We start from the raw sequence: 15,158 nt of genomic DNA on the forward strand, positions 1-15,158 counted from the left end.
AACCTCAGAAGAATTCATCTTTGTATGCTGAAGTTTTAAGGCCAGAAGGGGTTAAATCCTCTAATCTGCCCTCAATAGCTCAGCTATTTATTTGGTTGCTGAGCAAGCCCAATCAAACGTGCAGGATTTGAACTTGCATTTCAAACAGACACCGAAGGGAGGTTCAGAGGGTGCAGGGGTCAGGTTTGTGCCTTAGATACCAACCCAGAGGGACAGAAAAGTGTGTTTGAATTCTGCATCTTCCTTCCCTCTCCCCAGAAATGCAAAGGAGTTCATTTGTACATTCAATTTGTACATTCTGTGTCAGCCTCGAACACAGAGGACAGGAAAATCAGAGCTCCTTTTCAGAGCACTAGAAGAAACATTTTGATGTATTCCAAATGCTAAAATGTCAGGGATGAAAGGGCTTGCTTTGTTTTTAATCCAGGAGAGAGAGAGTTAGAAAACTTAATATTAGCAGAATTACTTCCGTGCGTTTTTAAGCACTTCAATAAATGTGTTCTTGATTGGATGTAAACTTTCCCCTGTAGTGTTTGCAACCCAGGAGAATATTCAAGTAAAAAATCTCTTTAAAAAGTTAGAGGACTGTAAGTGATTTTACATATATTTCAGTCTTCAGGGTCCTCATTTTTCTGATTCATATTAATTTTATTCCATATTTATAGCTTAAGTGAGAAGAGAATCAAATTCAAGAGGTCCATAACGATGTATAAATAATTACTGTTTATGAATATTACTGCACAAATTATAAAGAGGATGGCAAATCAAGGGAGACGAAGTGAAAGACTCTGCTGAAGGATGTCTGGGTGCTTGTTCCACAGGGGTGGATCAGCAGGGCTCGGGAGCAGGGGCAGTGCTGTGCAATTTGGCGTCTGTGTGCCATCAGCAGTTGGGCCTTTGGGGGTGGCTCTGCCATGAATTCCACGGAATTCCAAACTTTTGGGTGTCAGGGACTCACTGCTGGAGCCCAAACTTCCCTCCCTGCTGCAGAGAGTGGCATTGGGTAATGGCAATCCTGGTTTCAGCCCAGCTAAAGATGTGCAAGAGCTGGAGGTGAGAGGAGAGCAGAGGAGCTTTGTGGCTTGTGCCCCTGCTCCAAAGCAGTGTGTGTTTGTGTGTGAATTGTGCCACTTTGCACCCAAAATGGATGCTGCTGCTCCTTCAGATGTCACAGTTACTTGTCTGGGGAATTTTCTGTAATGAGAGAACTCTCCAAGGCTTTCCACGAGTCAGGGCTAATGTTTGATTTATTATTTTTTTTTTTAACTTGAAAGGCTCCATAGCACATTTATTTCCACATACATTAAATTCAAAGTGCTGAGTGCTACCTCAAATGCTTTTGTCTTTCAAGACATCCCCATGTTCACATCCTGCTTTAACTTGGGTTAAGTTTGCAAATGCTGGTGAGCTCAGGCACAAATTAAAGGGGACTGTGGCACTGTGAGCTTTAATTTCTCTGGGCAGGGCACAGCAAAAGAGCCCAGGAACAGAAGGTTCTCAGGAATAGACGGGGCTGGAATTGGGATTTCTGTGCGAGTGCTTGGAACAACTCCTTGCAGCTTGTGCTGAGCTCAGGCAGAGGGGAAGGGGAGCAGTGGGACACTGGGGACATTGATTCCTCACCCTGCTCATTTAACCCTGTTCTAAAGCCAGGCTTATCCTAAAAAAAGACATTTTATCCCCTGCATGTTGGCATGGAAAGGTTCCTGTCAGAGGCTGGTGCCAGTTTGTGTGCCCGCAGTCAGGATCACATGGCACTGCCAAGTGGCTGCCTGGCACACATGGAGAAAACACTCCTCAAATATTAACAAGTTTAAAATGTATTTAATACAGCAAAGACCAGTAAAGTTTGGGAATGGATGTATAAATATTTATGAAATTACAACACAAATAAATATTACAAAAGCTCATCTGATTAAGACAAGAGCTATGACAATTCTTGTGAATTTTTAATATTAAAATAAGCATTACATTAATGAGTCTTCATTATATCATTAAACATTTTACTTTGTTTTCTGTAGAGAATTTTATTTTTACTTGACATACTTTCTTAAGTGTCTAATGGGCTCTTATGACATTTGTAAATGAGCCAGAGCATAAGGAACATAAGAGTTAATTCTTTATATTCATCACTAATTCAGACTAATTTATCATAAGGGAAATAATAGGGAAGTTGTCTTTTCCCTTTTTTTTTTATTTGTTAATTTACATATAAATATGTCTAAATCACAAAATTAGGATACAGATTTTAAATACTCCAGAGTCCAAACTGACTGATGCAGGGTTTCACTATAAATTATTGTAGCATAGCAAAGACCTGGATTTTTTCTTTTTTAAACAAACCAAAAAAAAAAAAAAAAAAAAAAAAAAAAGGAAAAAGAAAAATCCCACAAAAAATCCCAGAAAAATGCAGACAGTTCAGCAATGCTGGAACTTGGAGATGGCTCTGAGGTGCTTCAGTGGCTGCCCTGTGCCAGGGAAGGGAGTTTGGCATTCCTGGTTCTTACCTTGGGTTCTAAGCTGGCTTTTGGGATGGGTCAGGGATGTCCATCTGGGCAGAGCAGAGCATGGAAGGACATTTTTACGGAAATATTGAATTTGTGCTTCTCCTGGCTGGGCCCGGGGTGCTGTGTTTGTGCCAGGGCTGCTCTGTGTGGATGTGCTTGTTTGCAGCTGGGCTGCAGAGCTGATTTCAGCTCCCCACAGTGAAGATGTGCAGTCCCAGGATGGGCTCAGTTGTGATCAAGGGTTTCTAGGATCCTGTGTGATTTATAGATCCTGTTGTGATCTAGGATTTCTAGGATCCTGTGTGATTTATAGATCCTGTTGTGATCTAGGATTTCTAGAATCCTGTGTGATTTCTAGATCCTGTTGTGATCTAGGATTTCTAGAATCCTGTGTGATTTCTAGATCCTGTTGTGATCTAGGATTTCTAGAATCCTGTGTGATTTATAGATCCTGTGTGATTTATAGATCCTGTTGTGATCGAGGATTTCTAGAATCCTGTGTGATTTCTAGATCCTGTTGTGACCTAGGATTTCTAGAATCCTGTGTGATTTCTAGATCCTGTTGTGACCTAGGATTTCTAGAATCCTGCGTGATTTATAGATCCTGTTGTGACCTAGGATTTCTAGAATCCTGTGTGATTTCAGATCCTCCTGCCATTGGATTTGTGCACCCAAGTAAGCAAAGCAAACACTGATGCTCTCTGTGCGTGGAATAACAAACACATTTCTTCACAAACATTTGAATTTCTGTCAAACATTTTAGCACATTTACTTTCTGCTTTGCCCTCCCTCTTTGTGCATTTTTTAAGCAAATTAACTCAGAAGAAAAAAGTAGTTTATAGATCAAAAGGAAATGTTGAATTATACACTTTCTTATTCTCTCTCTCCCAAGACTGGTAAATGCCTCTTCTCAAACAGGAACTTGAATGCTGCCACATTTTTCACACTTCTCCACTGATCCAGTTCCAATGTGATTATCTCATACTGCTCGTGCAGGAATGAATTTTACAAGGGAGCAAGGACCAGAAATCTCCTTACACCACAGAAGCAGGCTGACCAGTCCAGCTCCAGATTCACACTGGTTGCAGCCTCTTCTACCTTTCCTTTACTCTTCCCACCTTGTGGAAACATCAGAGACCTGTGCTGAACATTGATTTTTGTGATGTGTCAGGTCTGGCTGGAGCTGAGCACCGGAGCAGGCTAAAGTTGTGTCAAAAGCAGGGCCGTGCCCCCAGCCCCGGCTTTGCTCTCAGATCAATTTCTGCAGGGTTTCCAATAAAACCAGCCAAAAAACACTGTACGGGCTTTGGAGATGCACAGTTATCAGGGAGCCCGGATTTCTCCTTCAGCTGTGTTCCTTATTGCCAGTATTTCTGCATGGTGTGTGTGATGGAAGCCTGACCAGCAGGAGCCCTGCTGTGCTTTCCTGCTCTTCCCTTCCAGCTGTGCCCAGCCTGACCTCACCCTCTGCAGGAACTGGGGGCAGGTGCTGGCTGAACCCTGAAATTCATCCAACAGCACTGGGCTGGGAGCTGAGAGGGATGAGGGAGATGCAGGCTTGTATTTGCTTTCCTTCTGCGTCATTATTGTTTAATTTCCCAATCTGCCTGTGTAACAAGGAGGGATTCACCTTGGTCTGAAGGGTACTAGTTGTTATTAGATTATTAGTGGTTTCTGGCATTTGGATCACCTCCTTTCTTACCTTTCCTGGCTCTGCTCTTTCTCAGACTCTGAGGAGGACGTTTGGCTTTTTAGGACAGTGGCTTCACTTCCAGGAGAATGAGGCTGGCACAGGCATGCTGTTGTTTATGAAGCTTTTTAAGAGCCTCCTAAGAAAGGACAATATCTTACTAAGCTAAGCATAGTGGAATAAGGTTTCCTAATTCATTACTGCTCCAAAACATAACCGTGACCCTAAAGAAGCTATTAAATTTTGGGGATAATTTACATGTCAAATAATGTCAGTGCCTGAGCCCCAGAAGCTCCTGTAAAAATTAGAAAAAATTATGTTAAATATTTTATTTGGAAATAAATCAGAGGTCAGAAGAAGGCGAGGCACAGACTGAATACATTCACAGATTCTGTTACGCTGCCCTTAATGTAACTTCTGAAGCTTATTTGAAATAATTGGGTCTGCTGGAAACCTTCCAGAATATTTCAAGGGGCCAACAGAAGAATTGGCTATGCTGTATCTAAACTTTAGTTACAGAGTCTTAATTCTTAGATGTCTAAGTCTTCTAAAAAAAAAATAGAAAAGAAAGGAAAAGATTTTCTTAGAACTCTTCACTTGGTCTTATTAAAATAGCACTTCTCTGTAGAGACGAGTTAATCATGATTGCCAGACTAAAGATTCTGTTAAACATGAAAGCTGTCGCAGCCCTTGTAGTGAACTGCAGCTTGGAGAGAAAAAAGCCTGAGATGGTGCTGTTAGAGGAAAGGTTGCTCAGATCGTACAGACACCCATCATCATTTGTGCTAATGACAAACAAATGTGCAGCAGGAGGGGGACAGAGCAGCAGAAGGCAGAGAGCTCCTGACGTTCTGTGCTCTGAGCCCAAGGAGCCCGAGCAGGGAACCTGTGCTGATCCGCAGCCCTGCCACAGATGCTAAAGGTAGAAAACCAGATTTGCTGCAGTCAGCTGAGCTGGTGTTGTGGTTATTCTGATCTCTGAGCAGCTCTCCTGCACAGCAGAGTCCTCCCAGACCAGGAGCCAGCAGGGCTGGGATCAGGGATTGTCCCGATGGTCCCATCCTGCAGGACACAGCAACATGAGGGAGCTGAAGGCTCATTTCAGCCCAGTTCAGCCCATTTCAGCCCATGTCAGCCCATTTCAGCCCAGTTCCTCCCCCAGAGCCCCCTGGCCATGGCCCTGGAGCTGCAGGTTCCTGGTTCTGTTCTGCTCCCCTGGGATCTCCCCAGCCCCGGGGATGCTCCAGCAGCTCCTCTGATGGGCACAGCCCACAGCACTCCTTCCCTCCAGCTTCTGCAGAGCTCCAAGAGTTCTCTGTAACCTTGACACTCCTTCAGAAAGCTCCTTGTCTGAGGCAAGGAGCCCGGAGAGACGGCAGGGTGAGAAAAGGCTTTGACTGACTGGTCTGGCTCTCTCAAACATTATGGAAAGTGGTGCCATGAAGAGGCATCGCTCTGAGCCAAGTGGAACTGCATTTCATGTTGTACAGGAGGGAAGAGACATCAGAATACATCTGAGGGCTGATCAGTAAGAACAGTCATTTTACAGGGTTAGTATTTCCAGTTAATTTTATATTCAGGTTTGAGAAGTGCTGCACTTCTCGCAAAAGGAGTTGTATAAGAGCAGTTTTTAAAACTACAAAAGAAAGGTGGAAAAGGCAAATTGCACTAATCCAAGTTTGAAGAGCCCTTCTTGTGATCTTTAGGGATTGAGTCCCAAAGAAAAGATCAGCTTGTGACGGAGTTCTGAGACGGAGTTTTGTCGAGTGCCTGCTCAGAGTGGAAGGAATCCCTCCAGAAACCCTGAGAGTGTTCCAGGCTGAGCTGGCCCACACAGGCTGGGGCTGCTGCAGGGCCCCCAGGCTCTCTGTGCTCCGGCAGGGCAGCAATGGCACAGCAGAACCCTGTGAGGGGAGAGCTGGGCCCGCAGCACCTGGCACAGGAGCTCTGCTCTGGGCTGCCCCAGCAGCAGGGCCAGCAAAGCTGGGCTGGCACAAACCAGGGACTCACAGTCTGTGTGGGGGCATGGGGGAAAGGAGAAAAACCTGTGGGAGAGGCCACTCAGCACGCTTAGTTAAGGGCAGTTTAACAGATTAACAGCGCTACGTGGTCTGAGCTCAGAGCGGAGCAATCCAGGTGCTTTCTGTCTGTGATGAACTCTTCCCAGTATGAAGGGATGGGGAAAGGGAGGCCAATACCACAAGCAAGCCTCCTCCTTAAGTAATGAAAACAACTCAATTACAACAGGCTATCACCCCACACCAGGTCCCGGAAAAGGACCAGCTAGCGTGGCACAGCTCAGAAAATGCAAAAGGCTTAAGTCCTTTAACTCAGAGGTTCAAATCCTCTCCCTAGCTTAACCCAAACCATGCCCCATGACTAACTACCCACCTTAATGAACCTCAGCACAGCCCTCTCCTGTGCCCTCCCAATCCTAATCTCAGTAGCCTTCCTTATGCCAGTAGAGCACAAAATCCTCAGCTACGTACCAGTCCAAGGAGCCCAAACCCCACACTTGGTAAAAGCCAGTTTGGGGGCAATGTGTTCATTCTGCTGCAGTGTGTGCACTCCCCAGGCTGCCCCACATCCCTCTCACCATCCCAGGGCTGGGGCACCAGGGGTTTTCCTTTGCTGTGCCCCATCAGAATGGGAGCTCCAGCTGTGTCTGGGCCACACTCAGTGCTGCCTCCCTGTACTTGCTCAGCATCATTCTTGTCCAAAATCTGCCCTGAAGGGTGGGGTGGGGCTTTGGGAGGGGTAGGGAGTGCCCAGCCCAGAGAGGGAGGTTGCTGTAAGTCCTGACCTAATGTGAATATCAGGGTTTGGGTCTGTTTGGTGGATGCAAGAGGAGAATTTCTCTCATCCCAAGGCACGTGCACAGCTGTGCTGCAATTCACCATTGCAGGTTATTAAAGCAGGAATGAGGTATTATTAAAGCAGGAATGAAATAATCAAAAGCAGGTTGCTGTGGCTAACGAGAGAGTTTTCATGTTTGTACTGCTTTTCTAGATATGCTGTATTTCCTTTCCATTCCGTGGCCACCAGAGGTGTTCAGACCCACTGTGATAATTACCACTTCCCTGATTGCCCTTGCTAAATGTTGCTGCTTGATAATTATAATTTTTAATTTATAATTTAGCTTATAATTTTATTATCACTCTAACAAGGGAAGATGGAGAAGTGTGGCAAAGTCTGACTGTGTGTGTGTGTGCATGTGCTTGCCTGTGTGTGTGGAGAGAGATTTTGTTCCATTTTGCTGTCATGTCCCTGATGTGACACTTCAGAGCAGAGCCTGCTGGGTGCCTTCAGCTCCTACAATTTGATTTTTCAGAGGTGGTGGCTCCCTGAGGGTCTGAGTGGCTCCAGTGGAGCTGTGGCTGCTCAGCCCCTCTGTGAGGGCTGTCCCTGCTGAAGGTGCTCAGCCTTTCCCTGCTCATCCCAGTCCCTCAGCACCCAGGAAAGGCAGATTTTCCTCAACACCTTGCAGTGGTGATGCATCCTGCAGTTCTGATAAGAAGTTCAGGAATATCCCCTATCCCCTTTCCTCGTGCCATCACTCAGACACTCTGCAGGGCAATTCTCTGCTTTGCTGTGTCTCTCCATTTCTCCTCAATGCCAAGCGCTCTTTATGGTGTTATGGCAGTGATCTTGCACTGCATATCTGCTCCTCGTGCTGCCTCTCCCACACTTCTGCAATGCCACATCTCCCTTCCTGTGATCTCCTCCAGGTGCTTCTAGTGCTGCATTCCCTGTCACACCTTTCCGAGTCCCCACACCCTGAACATTGCTGTTCCTTTCCATGTCACACCCCACAGCCTGAGCATTGCTGTGCCTTTCCTTGTCACACCCCACAGCCTGAGCATTGCTGTGCCTCTCCTTGTCACACCTTACACCCTGAGCATTGCTGTGCTTCCTTTCCATGTCACACCTTACACCCTGAGCATTGCTGTGCCTTCCCTTGTCACACCTTACACCCTGAGCATTGCTGTGCCTTTCCATGTCACACCTTACAGCCTGAGCATTGCTGTGCCTCTCCATGTCACACCCCACACCCTGAGCATTGCTGTGCCTCTCCATGTCACACCCCACAGCCTGAGCATTGCTGTTCCTTTCCTTGTCACACCCCACAGCCTGAGCATTGCTGTGCCTTCCCTTGTCACACCCCACAGCCTGAGCATTGCTGTGCCTTCCCTTGTCACATCCCACAGCCTGAGCATTGCTGTTCCTTTCCTTGTCACACCCCACACCCTGAGCATTGCTGTGCCTTCCCTTGTCACACCCCACAGCCTGAGCATTGCTGTGCCTTTCCATGTCACACCTTACAGCCTGAGCATTGCTGTGCTTCCTCTCCATGTCACACCCCACAGCCTGAGCATTGCTGTGCCTCTCCTTGTCACACCCCACACCCTGAGCATTGCTGTGCCTTCCCTTGTCACACCTTACACCCTGAGCATTGCTGTGCCTTTCCATGTCACACCTTACACCCTGAGCATTGCTGTGCCTCTCCATGTCACACCTTACAGCCTGAGCATTGCTGTGCCTTCCCTTGTCACACCCCACAGCCTGAGCATTGCTGTGCCTTCCCTTGTCACACCCCACAGCCTGAGCATTGCTGTGCTCACCTACCCACAAAGATTCCCAACGCTCTGAATGGCAAAAATGATCTAAAGGAAGGAGGTGCAGTGCCAGAGTGAAGGTTACATCCTACTGCACCCAGCAAGGATCAGCGTGGCTTTTCAGGTCTGCCAGCCAAGCAGGGGCTGCAGCTACAGCATCATTTGTGGTTCCCAATTTGCCTGGCAAATATCTCGAAGTTTCACGGTTCTGGCCATTGTGTTACAGGAAACCTGCCCTGGCAGCATATAAGAAAAGCTAGACATTGATATAATTCACTGAAAGGATTTTCCTGTCTATCAGACAGAGAATTAAATTACCTCGATGTAGGAAGCTGTTATATCTCCATTCAAACTATGGAAATGGTTCTCCACAGCTTAATTTGGCAAAGCATGCCCTGAAGGACAAATTCCTCTGCAATCCCCCGAAACCAGGGGGACTGTGCTGAGTTAAAACCAGCCCCCAGTTTGAATTAATCACCCTGCAAACCACCTGAGCGAGCCTCCTCCTCAAAGTGCAGTTCAGGGTTTGTTTGTGCCATCCCTGGGATGGGAACTGGATCTCGCTGCGCCTCCCAGAGCTCTGCTGTGGTTTTGGGTGTGTTGGTTAAAGCATGGTTAAAGCACAGTGAGGTGCAGTGAGAGCCCCAGAGCTGCAGCAGGAGCAGAATGGCAGCTGCAGGGCTGTGGATCCCCAGTGTAAGACTGCTGGTTGCAGAGATTCCCTTCAAAGCCTGAGGTTACAAACCAGTTAAGAGAGCGGTGTCAGGGTGCTGGATGTGCTGGGGGTTTGTAAATATTTTTATCTGTGTCTGTATATTGAGCCATGCTAGGAGGTGACTTGGAAAGTACTGATTTGGTGAGTGACAGATAATCTACTGTGCTTGTATGTGAATGTACTGTGATTTAGCTCCTCAGCAGACTTGTTACCAGGACTTTGCAAGTTCCTTTCCTGGAGAATTTGACATTCACTGTTATTAAGTCAAAAAAGCAGCGCTTGCTCCAGATTGCAGCACTGACATCACACCTCCATTCCTCTGCTGAATCTTTATTCTTGGTTATCCTACAACTCCTGCTCCAGGTAGACCTCTCTCTCTTTTTAATTTTGATTTTAATTTCACTGTGTTTTTGTGGAAATTGGGCTCTGCAGTGGTATCTTAGCCCAGCATGCACCATGGATCAAGTCTTTGCAGTACAAGAATGTGTTTGAAATGAACTGTAATTTTCAGTGAATGTCAATCTTACTGTGAACTACAGGAAGAATAGCTTGCTTTATTTTTTTCCAGGAAGTTATTATCTGAGAATGGAAAGTTAATTTGCTTTTGGAGCTCACCTAGGATTCTTTTGTCATAGTGCATCCAGACTGTAAGGTTGGTAGGCAGAGACTTCCAGAAGAAACAGAGAGATTGTTTGCACAGTTCTGTGTCCATGGCAGAAAATCAGGCTGTGAATGACACTGCTGGGCAGGAGAGTCCTGAAAAGAAGTTTAACAGTCCAGAAGTGTGTGGAGAGCAGCTCTTTGAGCCCCTTTCAAGCATTAGAAAGGTTAGAAGAATTGCTTTTGTGATTTCTGAGCGCTGCCACGTGACAGAGGCATTCAGCTCCTGCCCCTGACCAAGAATCATCTCCTGCTGCTCGTTAGAAAAGTCACTGCCTTGTGTCTGAAAAGCACTTTGAGTCTGAAAAGCACTTTGTATCTGAAGAGAAAGATTGGCTAAAGGTAATAAAATATTCACTTCCAATCTACTGAGTTGGTGAAAGCTGATCTGGTCTTTGGTTATCAGCTGACAAACATAATTGCAGTTTATAAATCAAGTGTGGCCACTTGAGAATTTGGCAGCTCCTCTGGTTCAAGGTGTTTGCTAAAGTTGCTAACATTATGGTAATACAAGGAAAGTTACATAAAAGTCATTGATTTTGCTCTTAAATAAAAAGAACGGCCAACTATAATTGGTTTTCCTTTTCTTCTCCTTGGGAAGAAATGGCATTTAAATGTGGAAGTGGAGCTGGAATGTGGAAAGAAGAAGTGAAAAATGGCATTTAAATGTGGAAGTGGAGCTGGAATGTGGAAAGAAGGAGTGAAAAATGGCATTTAAATGTGGAAATGGAGCTTCAGTTGAAGCTGGGGGAGCAGGGAACACAAGGCCTGCACATCAGCATGGACAGCAGCAAAGGACATGGAGAAATGGAATACAGGGGCCAGTTTTGGGAAGGGAGTCTCTGGCAGAGCAGGGGAGAGGGGAGCAGCCACTGCAGTTTGTATTGTGCTGGAAACAGGAGGCTCCAGCTGAGGCAGGAGCCTTGCTGACCTGGCATTTGGCTCTCCACAGAAAGGCAGAGCAATCTTGCACCAGAGCATTTATAATCTGAATAGGAATTGAATAGAGAAAATTATCTACTCTGCTCTCTGATTTTTCAGACAGGTAAACAGAAGAAAATTGAATTTAAGTGACTCATCCTGAGTTACATGGGGATTGTGTGGCACAGCTGGGAATAAACCCAGATAATCTTTCTTTCAAAGAGTTGGCAGCATTACCCACCTCATTTTGCAGTCAGGTCATTGAAGCCAGCCCAGTGCTTCTGCTGGCACTCAGAAATCTGTCTTGAGTGCATCCCAGATCTGTCTCTCTTTCCTGATCCAGAAATCCCTCACAGCTTCTCTCAAATGCAAGCAATTCCTCTCCCCGTGCTCTCCACAGGAGTGACACAGCCCCAGCAGAATTTCTGCTCTGGCACTGGTTTGAACTGCTGGTTTTTCTCCTGAGCAGGTGGAAGAAGCCCCCCAGCACTCCCAGGGAGAAATGAATGCTGAAGGGAATAAAGCTGCTCATTCATTGTGTCCCACCAGCCCTTCTAGAAGGTTCTGCCACCACAGATGGCTGGGCAGCTACAGCAGGGGGTTTGTAGGAAGCTCCAAAATGCAGGTGAAGAGGAGAGGGCACAGAGCACAGGGCACCAGGCCGGGGATGCTCCCTCTCCCCTGTCAGCTCCTGGTCTCTGTGGGGCCTGGGCAGGGTTAAAGCAGAGTGGGAACCCCTGCTCAGATCCTGCTGCCCTCCCACATCCCTGCCTGCGACACAGAAAACCCTTCCTCTGCTAATGGCAGGGCTGGTACCTCCCAGGTAACCACAGCAAGGGAACAGGAAAACAATCCCCTTGCAGTCCTGTTAGAATGATGGATGCAGCCTGGGGAGCTGAAATCAGGAAGGGAGCAGCCCCTGAAAAGATTCCAGACAGTTTGTGGTGAATGCATTTGGGCTTTTTCTGCTTGTTCAGTATCAGGTTATGCCATTGCATAAGATTCCAAACAGTTTCTGACGAACGAATTTGGGCTTTTTCTGCTTGTTCAGTATCAGGTTGTGCCATTGCTTGTCCAAACAGTTTCTGGTGAATACATTTGGACTTTTCCTGGTTGTTCAATATCAGGTTATGGCATTGCTTGTCCAGTCTGAGCACCCAAAGTCTGCCTTGAAAATTGGGATCTCCTTGAATTCCAAATGGGATCTGAAATCCTTGCTGGTTTCTGTAACTCCTTGTATGTCTGCAAAAACCTTAATAGCACAATTAGGAAAGAAGCAATCAGTGTTCATCTGAGGAGTGAATGGGCAGTGTGGCGCTTTGCAGGGTGGATTTCTGGGTCCTGTCTGTACAAATGAAGTACAAATTGAGTCAATTCGTGCCATACTGGGAATCTGCCATAATATACACAGAGTTTTTCAGCTCCTGGGAATTGGCCTCAGCCTCCTGCATGCTGGAGCTCCCCTGAATTTCAGCAATTTTGGTCCATGCAACTAATCAAGCTTACCTCAGCCCGGGATTTAATCTGCAGTAAAGACTGGATTTAGAGCAAAGGCTTTCTCAAAGCAAAGTTCTTGTAGAGAGTTTGAGGTGATCAAAATTTTCCCTTGCCTACTTTTTGGTTCCTTAATCCCCAATTAATTTTTAGACCTAAACACACATGCAACTTTTTCAAAGGGCTTTCAAAGGGTGCTCTGAGTCCCTGCAATCAGCTCTGAAGCACAAAATACCCCTCGGTTGACATTCTGAGATCATGAGCTGTGCTTATGTGTATTTCACTGTTCACATGGTAACAGAATCAAAAGAAAATCATAATGAAATACAATGGTTGGATTCAGAAATAGGTTACAAAAACATTCTTTTGAGCAGTCCTAACAATGGAGAAGAGATGAATTTACATTGGGCCAAATTTGCCATTGCTGCAGTGCCAATTAACTCTCTGAAGCTGCGCCTTGGAATAACTCAATAATTAGGTAAAATTCTTTCAGTGAGACTTGTGCCACCCCCACCCTCCTTCCAATGCTAACCTGAAATTATTTGGCTGAGAAAAACGAGGAGCTGGTATTTGCATTAACTCTTTGCATGCCTTCAATTTTAAAATCATTAAATATTTAGTGGAAATTTGCATTAGCAATTGATATTGAAGCTGGATTTATCAAAAAAGATGAGCCTCTGATGGTTTAAAACAGAAACAGCTTCTGTTAAGGATGAGAAGAAAGGCATGAAAATGACTTAATTCTGTAGTTCTAAGCTGTCCTTTGTCTTAAAAGGTAAGAAAAGAATTACCATGGAAACGTGCTATCTTCTCCTCATAGAAAAAAGAGTTTGACTTAATTACTATGAACCTGTACTATCTTATCTTAAAATAATATTCCAGGGCTTCTTCCCAAGCAGTGTATTTATATGTGACAGAAAGAACCCAGGAAAATGCTATCAGAAGGGAAAGCAGCATTTGTCTGTGTTTAAATTGTAGCTCTCACTCTGTAGCAAACATTTTTATTGCTGTTGTGAAATTCACACCTCTCAGGAGGAAACCTTCTTATAGGATCTGCTGCTTTCTCCCAGCTCCTATACGTGCATGTAAGCAACTGTGGCAAATCTCTTTTAACTGGCAACAATAAAGAACAGTAATTGCACACTTTAATTTAAAATTACAAGAGTGTTCCTTCCTTTTCTGGAGGGAAGCCTCTTCTGTGGGCCACTTTCCAGAACGAAGTGCCTCATTGTCGGAGGAGGAGAGCGTGGTGTTGTGGGGATTTGTGGAGTTTATGGGATTTGTGGGATTTGTGGTGGTGGGGATGGGGGCATGGCAGAGCTCTGAGAGCTCTCCCCACTCACTGCTCCTCGAGTTCTCTCTGCTGGGCTCAGCTCAGGAGCTTGGATGTGGCCGTGCTCACAGGGGTTTTGGACTGGGGAAGAGACGAGGATCTGACTCCATGTTTCAGAAGGCTGATTTATTACTTTATGTTATATATTACATCAAAACTATACTAAAAGCATAGAAGAAAAGGTTTCATCAGAAGGCTGGCTAAGAATAGAATAGAAAGGAATGATAACAAAGGTTTGTGGCTCAGACTCTCTGTCCCAGCCAGCTGACTGTGATTGGCCATTAATTAGAAACAAGCACATGAGACCAACCCCAGATGCACCTGTTGCATCCCACAGCAGCAGATAACCATTGTTTGCATTTTGTTCCTGAGGCCTCCCAGCTTCTCAGGAGGAAAAGTCCTAAGGAAAGGGTTTTTCATACAAGATGTCTGTGACACTTGGAAATGTTGGGAATTGACTCTGGCAGGTCAGGGGCCCCGCTGGGAGCAGGGTTTGGTGCCAGGGCTGTGTCACGCCCTGAGTCCCCTGTGAGTGCTGCTCCCTGTCCCTGTGCTGCTGCAGCCTGAGCTCAGCCTGGGCTGGAGCTGCAGCTGGGAGAGGGCTCAGATGCCCCCTGGGACAGCGAGCCAGCAGGCAGGGCTGGGCTCTCACAGCACAGCTCATCCCAGAGCCTGGCAGCCCCAACGCTGGCTGGGGTGTAGGAGCCTGAATGAGGGACGTGGGACTCCAGGGGCTCCTCAAAATGCACTTTATTGTGTACAAAATGCAGTTTATTACATCCAGGACGTTACAGCAGTCCAGGGTTGAGGGTGACAGAGCTGTGCCTACAGCTGTCAGCTCCAGCTGCAGGCAGGCCTGGAGACCCTTTGGTTTTGGTTACATTGCATTTTATACTTTTCTTTTGGTTACAATGCATTATAGACTTTTCTTAGCTGAGCATCTTAATACAGAAGAGCCAATCTATACCTTAACTTTTACCTATAGCCTATCATAACTACTGTAATTACCATATTCATGGTACTGTTCTCCAATCACTAACAGTCAGTACATCACAGTTGAAGCTAGAAGTTGTTTTTCAGTTTTCTTGCAGTGGAAAATTCTGAGACCTTTTTCTACTTGCAGCTTTGCTGACTTGTTTGCCTGTGCTCTCTTTCTGCTTGGTAAAGACATCTTCTTGTTTGGGGTGGGTTTATCCTTTGCTCTAAGCCATAAAAACCCCTT

Source organism: Melospiza melodia, chromosome 16, assembly GCF_035770615.1.
Source record: "Melospiza melodia melodia isolate bMelMel2 chromosome 16, bMelMel2.pri, whole genome shotgun sequence".
NCBI classification, from domain to species: Eukaryota; Metazoa; Chordata; class Aves; order Passeriformes; family Passerellidae; genus Melospiza; species Melospiza melodia.